Source organism: Lytechinus variegatus, chromosome 10 (assembly GCF_018143015.1).
Source record: "Lytechinus variegatus isolate NC3 chromosome 10, Lvar_3.0, whole genome shotgun sequence".
Classification (NCBI taxonomy): Eukaryota; Metazoa; Echinodermata; class Echinoidea; order Temnopleuroida; family Toxopneustidae; genus Lytechinus; species Lytechinus variegatus.
In genome coordinates this window covers 6,153,476-6,167,963 of record NC_054749.1, presented here as the reverse complement: position 1 = coordinate 6,167,963, position 14,488 = coordinate 6,153,476, and the positions used below count along the sequence as shown (strand labels likewise).

At 40.8% G+C, this 14,488-nt stretch overlaps 1 pseudogene; it reads right to left on the bottom strand.

Moving 5' to 3' along the window:
* Window positions 1-952: 952 nt before the first annotated feature.
* LOC121422322 overlaps window positions 953-14,488 on the bottom strand; it is a 31,981-nt pseudogene continuing 18,445 nt past the window's right edge.

Sequence of the window (14,488 nt, the reverse complement as noted above, 5' to 3'; positions counted from 1 at the left end):
GGGGCCCCATGTTACAAAGAGTTATGATTGATCGGATCAATTTATTGATGTCACAATTTTTTCAAACAATCTTTGCACAATGTCCTTTGGAAACAAAGAGAAGCACTGAATTTTCAAGAAATAAAAGAATGTATGAATTTACAGCATATCTAGAAAATATTTTGAACAAACATGCATTCCAGTTGTTGACCTTGCTTGCTTTCCATAGTTATGGTTGATCAGATCAATCGTAACTCTTTGTAAGACAAGGCCTTGGTCTCTACTCTTCCCTCTACCAATGCTGGTTGAATATTAAGGAGGTGGCAGAATTTAAATATTCATTTAGCAGAATGAAAAAAAAAGGTCCATAATAACATTAATCAAATAAAAAGATTGTTTCTTTTGATACCACATACAGACTTCATTTTCAAATAGAGTGCAGAAACTTGAACATTATTTCACATACATGCCAGTTGTATTAAAAATCTGAAAGTGATTTTCTCTCAAATTTGAGGTACAAGGTCTTGCCATCCCAGCAAAAATAAACTATCATAAATGTACAATGTTTCTCTGACTGACATAATAATGCAGGACAAACATGGATATGAGTAATAAATAAATATATCTTTATTATTTTTTGTTTGTTAAAAAACATATAGGCCTGAATTCACAAAGGTGGTTTTGAAAACCCACGGTTGAATCCATGGTTCATGCAGATTTCCTGTATGAATTATGCTTAATTTAACGTGTATCAGGCGTATGTATAAAAAATTTCTAATGCTGATGCGAGCTTTTGTCACTGTGCTAAATTGATGCCTGTTACCATGGTTAGATATGCTATTTTATTCATGATTCCACTGTTTGAAGAGTGGAATCGTGAATCAAATATCATGGATAACCACGGCAAAAGGCGTCAATTTGGTGCACTGTGACAAAAGCGTGCATTAGCATTGGACATTTTTTAATATACACAGTCAATTAAGCATAATTTACACAAGAAATCTACATAAACCATGGACTCAACCGTGGGTTTTCAAAACCACCTTTATGAATTCGGGCTATTGTATACAGACTACAGTCTACATATGAGAAATTTGACACATGAGTCATTACATGCTCTGCAAAATTGCTTTGACATACAAAATAAAAACTATATTATCTTGGAAGACATACATTTACAGAAAAATATAATTGGTAGAAACCCCATCATGTTTTTGAGAAGATTGTAAATTGAAGGGATATATTTCTAACAGCAAATGATCCAATGGAGGCAAAGACAAGATCCGATTTGTACGACTCTGAATGATCCCAAGACGTGTTCTCTTTGTACATGGCTATGGTTGCATTCTGCCAGGAACCTGGAGATGAATAAAAAAGAAAAAGAAAGATCGAAATGGGGAAAGAGTAAATATTTTATATAGGCCCGTTTCGGGTACACGTGTACACGCACGGTCAAGTCAGTGCACGTGTACTAAATTCCATCACCGTGTACACGGTAACATCTGCATAAAGCTTGCATGGGGCTACAGAGTCAGTGGACAAACTCACAGCCTCCCATTAAATCTTAGTTCTCAGACACTGCACATGTTTTAATTACTAATATGTCAATATATTTCAATTAATCCAGAGTGAGTTCACTTCCAAAATCGCCAATTTAATCCACATTCTTTCTGGAGACTCGCGTTTCTGTACCACGAAATGGGTCTGCTCCGGTCTCGAAAGCTCGAAAGCATTGCTCAATCACACTCAGAGTCAATTTGAGAATCACCAATTGCGATAGCGATCATCGCTACAACTTACGTGTTATACAGTGCGTCCCAGAATAAACGAAACCGAGATTTAGCGATCATTTACCATAACTTAATCATAAATAGAATAGACAAATGACCTACCAATTTAAAGCTTAGAATCTCCTCTTTCATATGATATTACTTAGGTTATTTCTTATTCACGCATGAGTGAGCAAAAACAATTTGAAGAAAGGATACCAAAAACTCATTTGGCGGGGGTTATCTGGGTTTCAAAAAGAAAACCACATTTCTGAAAAGTTCAATATCTGCTCTTTGATTTGGTACCAAAATTACAAAAAATGGTCTAGAAATAAAAAAGTTCTGTTCATTTGAAATAAGGCTTGTATTTCCATAATTTCATGAGATAAACATGTTTTCACCGGTATCCCACAGAAGCTTTCGCATGGTGAACAAAAGATTTAATGCATGGCTGATCGTCAACAAAACAGAGTGTCGAGAGAGTTTGAAAGCCATCCTGGAGAACCTCTTCATTTTATGAAATTATTGAAATTCAAGCCTTATTTCAAATGACCAGAACTTTGTTATTTCGTTACCATTTTCTGTAATTTAGGTATCAAATTAAAGAGGAGATATTGAACTTTTCAAAAATGTGGTTTTCTATTTGAAACCCAGATACCCCCCGCCAAATGAGTTTTTGATATCCTTTCTTCAAATTGCATTTGGTCACTCATGCGTGAATAAGAAATAATCTAAGTAATATCAGATGAAAGAGGAGATTCTAAGCTTTAAATTGGTAGGTCATTTGTCTATTCTATTTATGATTAAGTTATGGTAAATGATCGCTAAATCTCGGTTTCGTTTATTCTGGGACGCACTGTACGCTCGCACACATGTGCTACAAGCCTACAAACAAACGTTCTTCAAATTGGCAACATAATAATGAAAATCAATCGATAACTTCAGTTACAATTATTCTGCAGCGATCTGTGCATGCATGTACGGTACAGTATACAAAATGCGCATCCAACGAGCGTCTGCGCTAGCTAGGGCCCTGCACTGATTTTCTTTTGCATTCTTTATTAATTTAATGCGCTGCTAAGCCGAGTAAACTTTTAATTTGCACCAATTTTTGTGGATTGATACTTCAAACTTCTCAGGTAAGCTTTAAAACTGTGACTTAGGCTATATAGACCCCTTTTTATGACATGTTGATGCGGGTCCGTGTCGACATGAAAACAGAACTCGCTCTCACAGTGTTTACAACGTGTACACGTGTACACGACCAAAAAACACGCCGTGTACACGTGCATCAAAAATGGACTTTCAAAACAGGCCTAATTTTATACAAGGGGAGGGGGAGCTTTGCTTAGAGATTTGTCAGTGACTAATTTCATTAATTTGCTCAAAGCCAATTGGATACAAGGATTGGCATTAACTTGTTACATCTGGGTGGGAAGGGGAGGTGATAAAAAGAATGCAAACCTTGAAAAAAATACTTGATAACTGGAAGGCCTCTCCCTCCTGAGATTCCCAGACCATTTAAAAGGGCAACATTCCCTTCCTCAAGGAGAGAAACATTGATAAAGTTTCAAGTTTCAAAATTTATTGATCAAAATACACATATATTGGATCATTCTCAACTTTACAAACACTTATACATGGATAATTACAGTGAGACACAAAGTTACAAATCAAATATATAAATCCAAAATACAGATATATATATATATATTGTCACGAAATGGGTTTTATTTCGTGTTAGGAAATTATTTTTGGTTGATTTATAATGATTTTGTCGTAGCTGGCGATATTACATGCATGTTTCTACAGTAATAACGACGTAGATAAGACATTGAAACTTATGCATGTTTTGAACCGTTTTGTGGAATAACAATTTCCTGGAGATGTTTAACTGATTATTATGGTTATCACTAGCTTGATCTAAATAAATGCTTTAATTTGATATGTCATTCATGCATATCCGGTTTCGGAGACCAAAGTTATAGCTGTTTTAAGATTGTAACAGAGGTTAACTATAACAGATATTGTATAATTAATGGATAAGTACAGTAAGTTAGTGCACTCGTGAGGCTTTGCCGATGATCTGTTGAAATACGGCGCCCACGGGGTGCATTGCACGTAAAGTATGCAGATCGATTTGGATTCGCTATCCAATAAATAAAGTTGGTGGATGCGATCGAAATGATTTATATGATCGTTCGCATGTCTTTCCACGGGGAAACCTAGAATTCTAGGCGACGACTGTGGTTAGATTTCCTTGTATGTTGGGTCTTTTGCACGCCAGCAAGAGACTATACCAGGGCTTGCTCTTTTGGTAGTCTGGTTGGTCTGGAGGCGGACGGTTCGGAGTCTGGAGCAGACGGCTGGTGGTCCGGAGCAGACGGGTTGGTCTGAAGCGGATGGTTGCTGGTCTGGAAGCAGACGGTCGGAGGTCCGGAGCAGACAACGGGAAAACTACAAGTAGAGCAGAGCCAATGGGTGTGGTCGTGGGAACCTGACTGCAGAAGGACCCATACATATGGTCGAAGAACCAGACGTAGTTTCCGGTACTGAACAGAGGTTCCTGGTTGCAGTACGGTAACAGACGTGGTTGCGGTACTGAACAGACGTGGTTGCAGTACGGAATCAGACGTGCTTGGTTGCAGTACTGAACAGATGTCAGTGGTTGCAGTACGGACTCAGACGTGGTCGTGGTACTGAACAGACGTGGTTGCAGTACTGAACAGATGTCAGTGGTTGCAGTACGGACTCAGACGTGGTCGTGGTACTGAACAGACGTGGTTGCAGTACTGAACAGATGTCGGTGGTTGCAGTACGGACTCAGACGTGGTCGTGGTACTGAACAGACGTGGTTGCAGTACTGAACAGACGTTGTTGCAGTACGGTATCAGACGTGGTCGTGTACTGAACAGACGTGGTTGCAGTACGGAATTCAGACGTGGTTGCAGTACGGAGCAGACGTGGTTGCTGTACTGAACAGACGTAGTAGCTGGTCGTAAGCAGACGACGGATGAAATTAGTCCATGGGTATGGTCGTAGGAGTTTAACTACAGAGAAACCCATACCTATGGTCGAGAGAGCTTAATTACAGGAATCAGATGCATATGGTCGTAGGAGCTTAACTACAGGAATCAGATGCATATGGTCGGGTGAGCTTTTGGAGCTGATAACAAAGAGTGTAGCCGTCTGGAGGTTGCCTGGTGGTGGTACTGACAGGATCGAGGCGTGTGCAAGTGTCAACTGCGGCAGTATATCTCTGCCAAACGGATCCACGACTTAGAGTTTGGAAATCGACGTGGCGACACACCCGCCGGCGGCAGGCATCCTGACAAGAGCGAGCTGCCGGCGGACCGAACCCACGCCGCCGCCCAGCGGTTCCGTCACAAGTGGTGTCAGAAGTGGGATCCAGTGACAATGGCACAACAAGGAAATATGCAGTATCGACCGACGCCAGGAGATATGATGGCGCACTTAGAAAGGAGCATGACAGAAATTGACCAAATGATGGAGCAGTTAAGATTGTCCATAAGACAAGCACCCGGTGCAGAATCAAGTGGACAGAATATTCCCCCAACTGTGAGTGGACAAGCGGATAGAGGACCAAGGAATGACTCACAGATGGAAGGGGCACAGCAGGCTGGATTCAGCTCAACGCCCAGAGAGCAGATGAGACGATCATCTACTGCAAGACCCGGTGTTCAATTTACACCCCCACAGTTTTCCCCACATATTCAGGATGCGGGGATGGCAAATTTTGATGCTATGATTGGCAGACGACCACATCTGGTACCGGACAGATTTGATGGACGCACACCTGTCGAAGATTATTTGCATCACTTTGAGGCCTGTGCTGGAGTAAACGGATGGACAAAAAGGGAAGCAGTTCAGTTTCTTGCTGCAAGTCTGAGGGGCCCTGCTGTGAAGTTGTTGACCCAACAACCTGGAGTGGTGTTGACATACGACGAGTTGGTATACAGGCTCAGAAACAGGTTTGGCCTAGGAGGCAAAGCTGAGGTATACCTGGCGGAGTTGAGGCAACGTCGTCGCCAACCAAAGGAAAGCCTCCAGGAGTTAGGACAAAGAATACGGGAACTGTGTGGATTGGCGTATCCCGAATTTGATGAAAAGGGGCAAGATCGGCTTGCCCGAGGGCATTTTCTAGATGCCATAGTAACACCAGAAATAAGAGAGGGATTGTTCCGTGCTCAACCTCGCACATTGGATGATGCTGTGGAAGCTGCTTTAAACACAGAGGCCTTTCTGAGAATGGAGGGTCAGAGGAATGAAGTGAAGCGGACTACAAGGTACAGCCGAGCTCTGGAAGAGCAGGAGTGTGAGGTTGCAGCAGTGGAGGAAAAGCAACCAAGAAATCCAACTATCGACAAGATAGTAAAGGCTGTCATAGACGCCTTGGATGAAAGAGACAAGAAAAAGGAAACAAAAATCAGGACCAAATATCAGGAATCAAGAAAAGATGGCTTTGAGCCACAAAGAAAAAGAGAGGAACCAAATAAATCAAGGATTGATGAACAAGAGGAACAAAGATGTTTCAACTGCAATGGATTGGGGCATTGGAGGAACAACTGCCCATATCCAAAGAAAATAAAAGGAAGAACAGCAGCTTTTCAAGTACCCGAAAGGGAAATGATGAACGAAATAAAAGGAAAAGAGGAACAAATCAGAGTCGGAACGACTCTAGATGGACAAGACAAGAAAGGAACAAGAGAACAAGAAACAGATGAACAAATCAGAGTCGAAGCGACTCTAGATAGACAAGAGAAAAGAGGAACAAAAGGACAAGAAAAAGAGGAGCAAACAAGAGTCGGAGTGACTCTAGATGAACAAAATAAAAGAGGACAAAAGAAAGAGGAACAAACCAGAGTCGGAGCGACTCTAGATACCAAGAGAAAAGGGCTTTACCTTCAAGGCAAAGTAAATGGACAAGAATTAAAACTACTGGTCGACACTGGGGCTACCAACACTCTCATTGGAGAGAAAGTGTTTGACCAGATAGAGAAAATCAGAAGACCAGAATTACTACCAGTGACAAGTGTTGTACTACAAGCAGATGGATCTCAATTGAGAATCAGAGGAAAGTCAATGTTGGAAGTGCAGATTGGAGATATAGTCGTCACTACAATGGCTACAGTGGCTAGTCTAAAGAATGAGGGCATTCTAGGGCTAGATTTCCTAGTCAAAATCAATGCTGTGTTAGACTGCCAAAAGATGGAATTGAGGACCAATTATGACATAATTCCATGCCTAGATAGTAACGGAGAATTATTCTGCAGGAGGATAGTAGCGGGAGAAGATTATTCAATTCCTCCAGGACACGAGATGGTATTAGCAGGTAGAGTTACAGGCAGAGAAGTGTCACTAGATGATGGATTAGTAGAACCACCTATAAATCCAACAGAACTAATCAAGAAAGGACTCATCGTCGCCAGATCTGTTGTGAAGGCAGACGAAGATGTACTACCTGTTCGGGTTTTCAACCCAACCAATGAACAAAGGATCATAAAGGCAGGCACTGCAATTGCTTCATTGTCAGGGCTGGAAGAAGTGAGCATGGAAATGTGCAACCTTGCCGAGCCAACTGAGACCAATACCAACAAGGAAATACCAGAACATTTGAAGGACCTCTTTGTTCGCAGTACTGACGAAGTGCCAGCCCAATGCCATGATTTGATAAAAGAACTGCTGGTTGAGAAAGCAGATGTTTTCTCTACAGGACCTTCGGATCTTGGACAGACCAGTTTTGTCCAACATGGCATAGATACTGATACTGCGAAACCAATACGTCAAGCCCAGAGGAGACATCCCCTGACGCAGAGGAAAGAAATAGACGAACAAGTAAAGAATCTACTAGCTCAAGGCCTGACTGAACCAGTGACAAGCCCATGGGCATCCAACATCGTACTTGTCAAAAAGAAAGATGGCAGCCAAAGATTGTGTTTTGACTACCGTCAACTCAATGCAGAGACGATTAAAGATGCCTATCCGCTGCCTAGAATTGACAACATTCAGGAACAGGTAGAACTGGTTGAAATTATCACTGACCGGAGCTCACAGGAGAAAGCTGACTGGCAAGAAGAAGACAAGGACATACGTCCTGTCTACACGGCCAAGAAACTTAGCAACAGGCCTAATCAAGACGAAGCATGCACGTGTTCCATGGCTTCTAGACATCTACTGGAATATTGGGATGCCTTAGAACTGAAGGAAGATTCTACATGCCGTCTTCTTCGAATAGACCCTGTGCCACCGGACCGGGAAGATAAGGAACCGCGACTGAGCCGATCTCTGATGAGGTCACAACATCGCTCTGACTTTCGCTCACCACGTCGGTCAGAATGTTCTAGTTCGGTTCGTCATTCCCGTTCCCGATCACCAAGACGGAAGTCCAGGACACCAGAGAAAGACATACCTAAATCATCCGTTCCAGGTTGTCCAAAGTCTCCTCAACCTGACCGACCAGAAGTATCTCCATGGCATGGTCGGAATTCTACCCCTGAACCAGAGGACCTGGACTATGATGAGAGATACGCTTTTAGGAAACTGGTGTCGGAGATTTCGTCTACCAGGGACTGGATAGAGTGCAGCGGTAGGAATGCTGAGACGCAGACTGACAACCCCCGCCAGAGAATCCAGGCAATGAGAACTGGCGGATCAGAAGAGAAGGTGACCCTGAACAAGTCAACCGACACATTCCAGATTCCACCAGATGTCACCTAGCTTTGTTCGTACCACAGAGCGTTACATCACTAAGGAAGGAGAACTGTTAGAATGACGGAGGAACTCAAGAAAAAAAAGTCGTCTTGAACAGTATCCCTATCGTGTTCTTTATTATGTTGTTTTGTTAATACAAGGACACTATAAGAAGGCATGTCACCGTGTACTTTGGACATTATTTTTCATGCCGCATTGTTCCAGAATTATCTTTTCGTGCTACAGTGTCTGATGTTGTTAAATGACGCTCGGGGGCCGAGCTTTGAAAAATAAGGGAGTTGTGTCACGAAATGGGTTTTATTTCGTGTTAGGAAATTATTTTTGGTTGATTTATAATGATTTTGTCGTAGCTGGCGATATTACATGCATGTTTCTACAGTAATAACGACGTAGATAAGACATTGAAACTTATGCATGTTTTGAACCGTTTTTGTGGAATAACAATTTCCTGGAGATGTTTAACTGATTATTATGGTTATCACTAGCTTGATCTAAATAAATGCTTTAATTTGATATGTCATTCATGCATATCCGGTTTCGGAGACCAAAGTTATAGCTGTTTTAAGATTGTAACAGAGGTTAACTATAACAGATATTGTATAATTAATGGATAAGTACAGTAAGTTAGTGCACTCGTGAGGCTTTGCCGATGATCTGTTGAAATACGGCGCCCACGGGGTGCATTGCACGTAAAGTATGCAGATCGATTTGGATTCGCTATCCAATAAATAAAGTTGGTGGATGCGATCGAAATGATTTATATGATCGTTCGCATGTCTTTCCACGGGGAAACCTAGAATTCTAGGCGACGACTGTGGTTAGATTTCCTTGTATGTTGGGTCTTTTGCACGCCAGCAAGAGACTATACCAGGGCTTGCTCTTTTGGTAGTCTGGTTGGTCTGGAGGCGGACGGTTCGGAGTCTGGAGCAGACGGCTGGTGGTCCGGAGCAGACGGGTTGGTCTGAAGCGGATGGTTGCTGGTCTGGAAGCAGACGGTCGGAGGTCCGGAGCAGACAACGGGAAAACTACAAGTAGAGCAGAGCCAATGGGTGTGGTCGTGGGAACCTGACTGCAGAAGGACCCATACATATGGTCGAAGAACCAGACGTAGTTTCCGGTACTGAACAGAGGTTCCTGGTTGCAGTACGGTAACAGACGTGGTTGCGGTACTGAACAGACGTGGTTGCAGTACGGAATCAGACGTGCTTGGTTGCAGTACTGAACAGATGTCAGTGGTTGCAGTACGGACTCAGACGTGGTCGTGGTACTGAACAGACGTGGTTGCAGTACTGAACAGATGTCAGTGGTTGCAGTACGGACTCAGACGTGGTCGTGGTACTGAACAGACGTGGTTGCAGTACTGAACAGATGTCGGTGGTTGCAGTACGGACTCAGACGTGGTCGTGGTACTGAACAGACGTGGTTGCAGTACTGAACAGACGTTGTTGCAGTACGGTATCAGACGTGGTCGTGTACTGAACAGACGTGGTTGCAGTACGGAATTCAGACGTGGTTGCAGTACGGAGCAGACGTGGTTGCTGTACTGAACAGACGTAGTAGCTGGTCGTAAGCAGACGACGGATGAAATTAGTCCATGGGTATGGTCGTAGGAGTTTAACTACAGAGAAACCCATACCTATGGTCGAGAGAGCTTAATTACAGGAATCAGATGCATATGGTCGTAGGAGCTTAACTACAGGAATCAGATGCATATGGTCGGGTGAGCTTTTGGAGCTGATAACAAAGAGTGTAGCCGTCTGGAGGTTGCCTGGTGGTGGTACTGACAGGATCGAGGCGTGTGCAAGTGTCAACTGCGGCAGTATATCTCTGCCAAACGGATCCACGACTTAGAGTTTGGAAATCGACGTGGCGACACACCCGCCGGCGGCAGGCATCCTGACAAGAGCGAGCTGCCGGCGGACCGAACCCACGCCGCCGCCCAGCGGTTCCGTCACAATATATATACAGATTGATAGAAATATAGTGGGGCCCCTTAGAGAAAATAGTTAAGAAACATTAAAAATACTTGGGTCACATTCTTGAAAAATTATGGTTAACAATTTTCATGTAGAACCCTAAAATATATTTGATACATATTCAAATCAATTGACCTTTTATAGCTTTCTTTTTTTTTCTTTTGAAAGTTTCAAATGATAAATGAATTCAAGCAAATTCAGTTGACAGTTGACACCAGTTTGTGGTGGCCATGTAATTGTACCATGGCCAGCATAAGGTTTTTTTTTTTTTTTTTTTGGGGGGGGGTCTCGAGACAATGGCAATGCAGTAGAGTTACATGACACACATCCCCTTTTCACACTATTTGTAGCCCCCCCCCCTTCTGGGGTGAAGGGTGGGGGAGGGAGCTATCCCCCTGCAGCGCTGCCCCTGAATCATACTCACGGCTGGTAGTTCCATTAACATGTATCTTGCACACTTCAGATCTATCTAGCTTCACTGTGTGCTTGACGCGCCAAGCCTCCTTCCCCAGTCCCTTGGAGTAGAATGTATACTCATGAGCTGGGTTTGATTTGTGTGTCACACTGGAGGACTTCACTCTCATGTAGCTTAGGCCTGGTAAAAGTGGCTGGTATTGAAACCTAAGCAAGCCCTGGAGACACAAGAGCAAAGATGGGAATGAACAATTTAAGTTTAAAGTGCTGAAAGAAGTGAAGTAATATAATCAATAACAATAGGCATTTATATAGTGCCCTTTGTCTACAAATACTCCTTTCCAAGGCACATAATTATTTCTAATATACATGTCATAAATAAATGGTCTTGTCAGAAAGCTGGTTCCATGCCTAAGCAAGCTTTTATCTTTTCCCCATTGCTTATTTCACCTTTGGTTTTTGCTATGTTCAACACAAAAAAGGAGAGAGAGAGAAAAAAAAGGTCATATAAACACCAAGAAAAGATAATAATGATAATAATAGTTCATGTATAGCGCAACACACTTGAATAACGTCTCTTTGCACTTCCAAGGGACTTGGATATAATTACCCTGGCTGTAGCTCAAGCAGCTTTCACGCGCCAAGCATTTCAAGTGAGAACATAATGACCAAAGGGTATAACTTTTTTTTTTAGATTAAAATTTTGGTGAAAAAAAGTTGAAAAGCACTGATGTTATTTTTAGAATGAATGCAGTTAAATGTATACAACAAAACAACAACAGGTTTTTACCTTGAAGTTGTTTAGCCTTAATCTTGATGCTGTCTCCTCACCCATGTGAAGGTAAATTTGACTGGTTTCGTTGATGATATATGATCCATTCTCTATCACAGGTGGAAGGGAGAATGACATGGTGGAGCTTGGCACCGGTACCAGGATGTCTTCTGATGTGATGTTTGATTGGAGCAGCGACACAAGGAGATCTCTGTGTAGAATATTGGTAGGTTAAAAACAAAAAGTATTGATATTGGTGCCTGATGGGTAGAAAAAAATGATGAATTATAATAAATGCATCATAAACATCAAAAAAGCATTTAGGTATATAAATTTGTTAATACTAACCTATAATTAATATAATTCACTAATCATTTGTCCTTTAGTTGATGTTCTTTATATTTAAGGCAAATTTTACTTGATCCTTTATATTATTTCAAATTAACGTGACATAATCTGAAGAATTATGTCATTTGTAAAATTTTTGGAAGCAAAACTTAAGTCATATTTGTATGAATAGGGACTTTGCAAATATGATTTATTTGAAGAACCCCCCCCCCCTCTACTTTCAAAACTGTTCCAAGGCCCCTTGTGATGGAAGGAATAAAATTAAAAAATCCCAACACTTACTTTGCATTTTGAATCAGAATGGAAGCTTTAGACAGTGAGGATTGTGTTCCCTGGCTTATTGCCAATTTGGCAGCTTGAAGTGAATCCTCAATAGTTTTTACTGAAAGAAATAATAAAAAAATAATAGTTACTTGATTCATCTTAAAATGAATTAATTCAAGTTCTTAGATATCATTTAACCCAAGATTTAAAAAAAATTATTGCCCACAACCAAATTTTTGAGCATGTTCAAAAGTTTTCTGCATGCAAATCAGACTTGTGAGATACTGTCAATGTAGCGACCTACGGGTGACCTGCGGGTAACAAATAGTCACAAGCAAGGCTTGCACGGAACGATGTGACAGGTCCTTAAGCCTCGTCCATTGATTGCATTTAGTAAAACTTGGCCAGATAGGCCATGCAATGCAATGCATTTCAAAATTACAATTACACTAGATTCTAATTAAAGTTGACCTTCAATATTAGATTTGACCATATTCCATATCAAAGAGGAAAGTTTTTTTTGGTCGCTTTGGTATTAAAGATCAAGTCCACCCCAGAAAAATGCTGACTTGAATAGATAGATTTAAAAAATAATATAGTGCTGAAAATTTCATCAAAATTGGATGTAAAATAAGAAAGTTATGACATTTTAAAGTTTCGCTTATTTTTCACAAAACAGTTATATGCACAACTAGGTGAGATGATGTCCATCACTCACTATTTCTTTTGTATTTAATTGCTTGAATCATACAATATTTCATTTTTTATAGATTTTGACAATAAGGACCAACTTGACTGAACCATATAGTATTAATCAATGCTAATTCCAAATGTTTAGGGAGGAAATAATCGTATCACTTGACAATGGGGAGAAAATTCGAATATTTCATATTTCACATAATAAAACACAAAAGAAATAGTGAGTGGATGATGTCATAGTCTCCTAATTTGCATACCAGCCAGGATGTGCATTAACTGTTTTGTGAAATTAAGCGAAACTTTAAAATGTCATAACTTTCTTATTTTACATCCAATTTTGATGAAATTTTCAGTGTTATCCTTGTTGGATTTTTCTCTTTTTATTCAAATCAACTTTATGTTGGGGTGGACTTGTCCTTAAAAAGACCTGGGCCACATTCTATAAAAAGAACTTAGGCTATGCTTTAAGAATCATGGTAACAAACTTAAGCTGTTATGAATTATGGTAACTAGGTTACCATGATAATCATCATGGCGACTGAAAAAAAAGGGGTTCCAGGGCAGTTATCAAACTAGTTCTACGAGACGGACCCCTGAACTGGGAAATATCAATATGTACTTCTGCACGAAACATTGCACTCACCATTAATCCCTGGTGTCCTGTTATAAAACTGCATCTCTTTGTACAACCGATACCATGCAGGGCATAGTACAAGTCCTCTAGGATCGTAGGTGGCTTTCTTCCATTGACTGGCATATATCAATGTACTATGCAGGCTTGATACAGATGAATTCACATCAATGATTGGAGTAGCCTCTGCCCATGAAAAATGAACAATAATTGATGTTATCGCCATGAAATATATCAGTAGTCTTAAAAAAATTACAATCTTTCTTGAAAAAAAGCTGAAAATATTTGCATTTTTTGTGAATAACTAGCCTATCCAAATGGTAAATAAGAATTCAGAGTCAAGTTCTGGGCCCCATCTTACAAAGGGTTACAATTGATCTGATCAATCGTAACTCTATGGAAATCCATCAGTGCCATAATTTTTTACAATAGGAGATTGGCACAATGTCCTTTGTAAACAAAGAGAAGCACAGTGAATTTTCAAGAAAACAATGAATGCATGAATATACATCATAGTTAGAAAATATTTGGAACAAACGTGAATAATACACGTTGACGTTGCTGGCCGTCCATAGTTGCGATTGATTGGATCAATCGTAACTCTTTGTAAGACAGGGCATTGAAAGGATACGTACCAGGGAAGTCGTTCATGGTTGGTATAATGATGAACTCTGCCGATGTTTTACTACTGATGTGATACTCCCACTGCGCATCATACGTGGATCTAGGATGGAGAATTTTAAGAAATACATAAATCAAAAAGACTAATAAAATTTATGTTTGAAATTCTTGTAAATGCTCACATGAGGGAGGTATACATTATAGAATAGTTTATCATTTCATATTTCTTTGATGTTTCAAATGTTTATCAACTGATTATATGACTCACAGTAGTGTTGTCAGT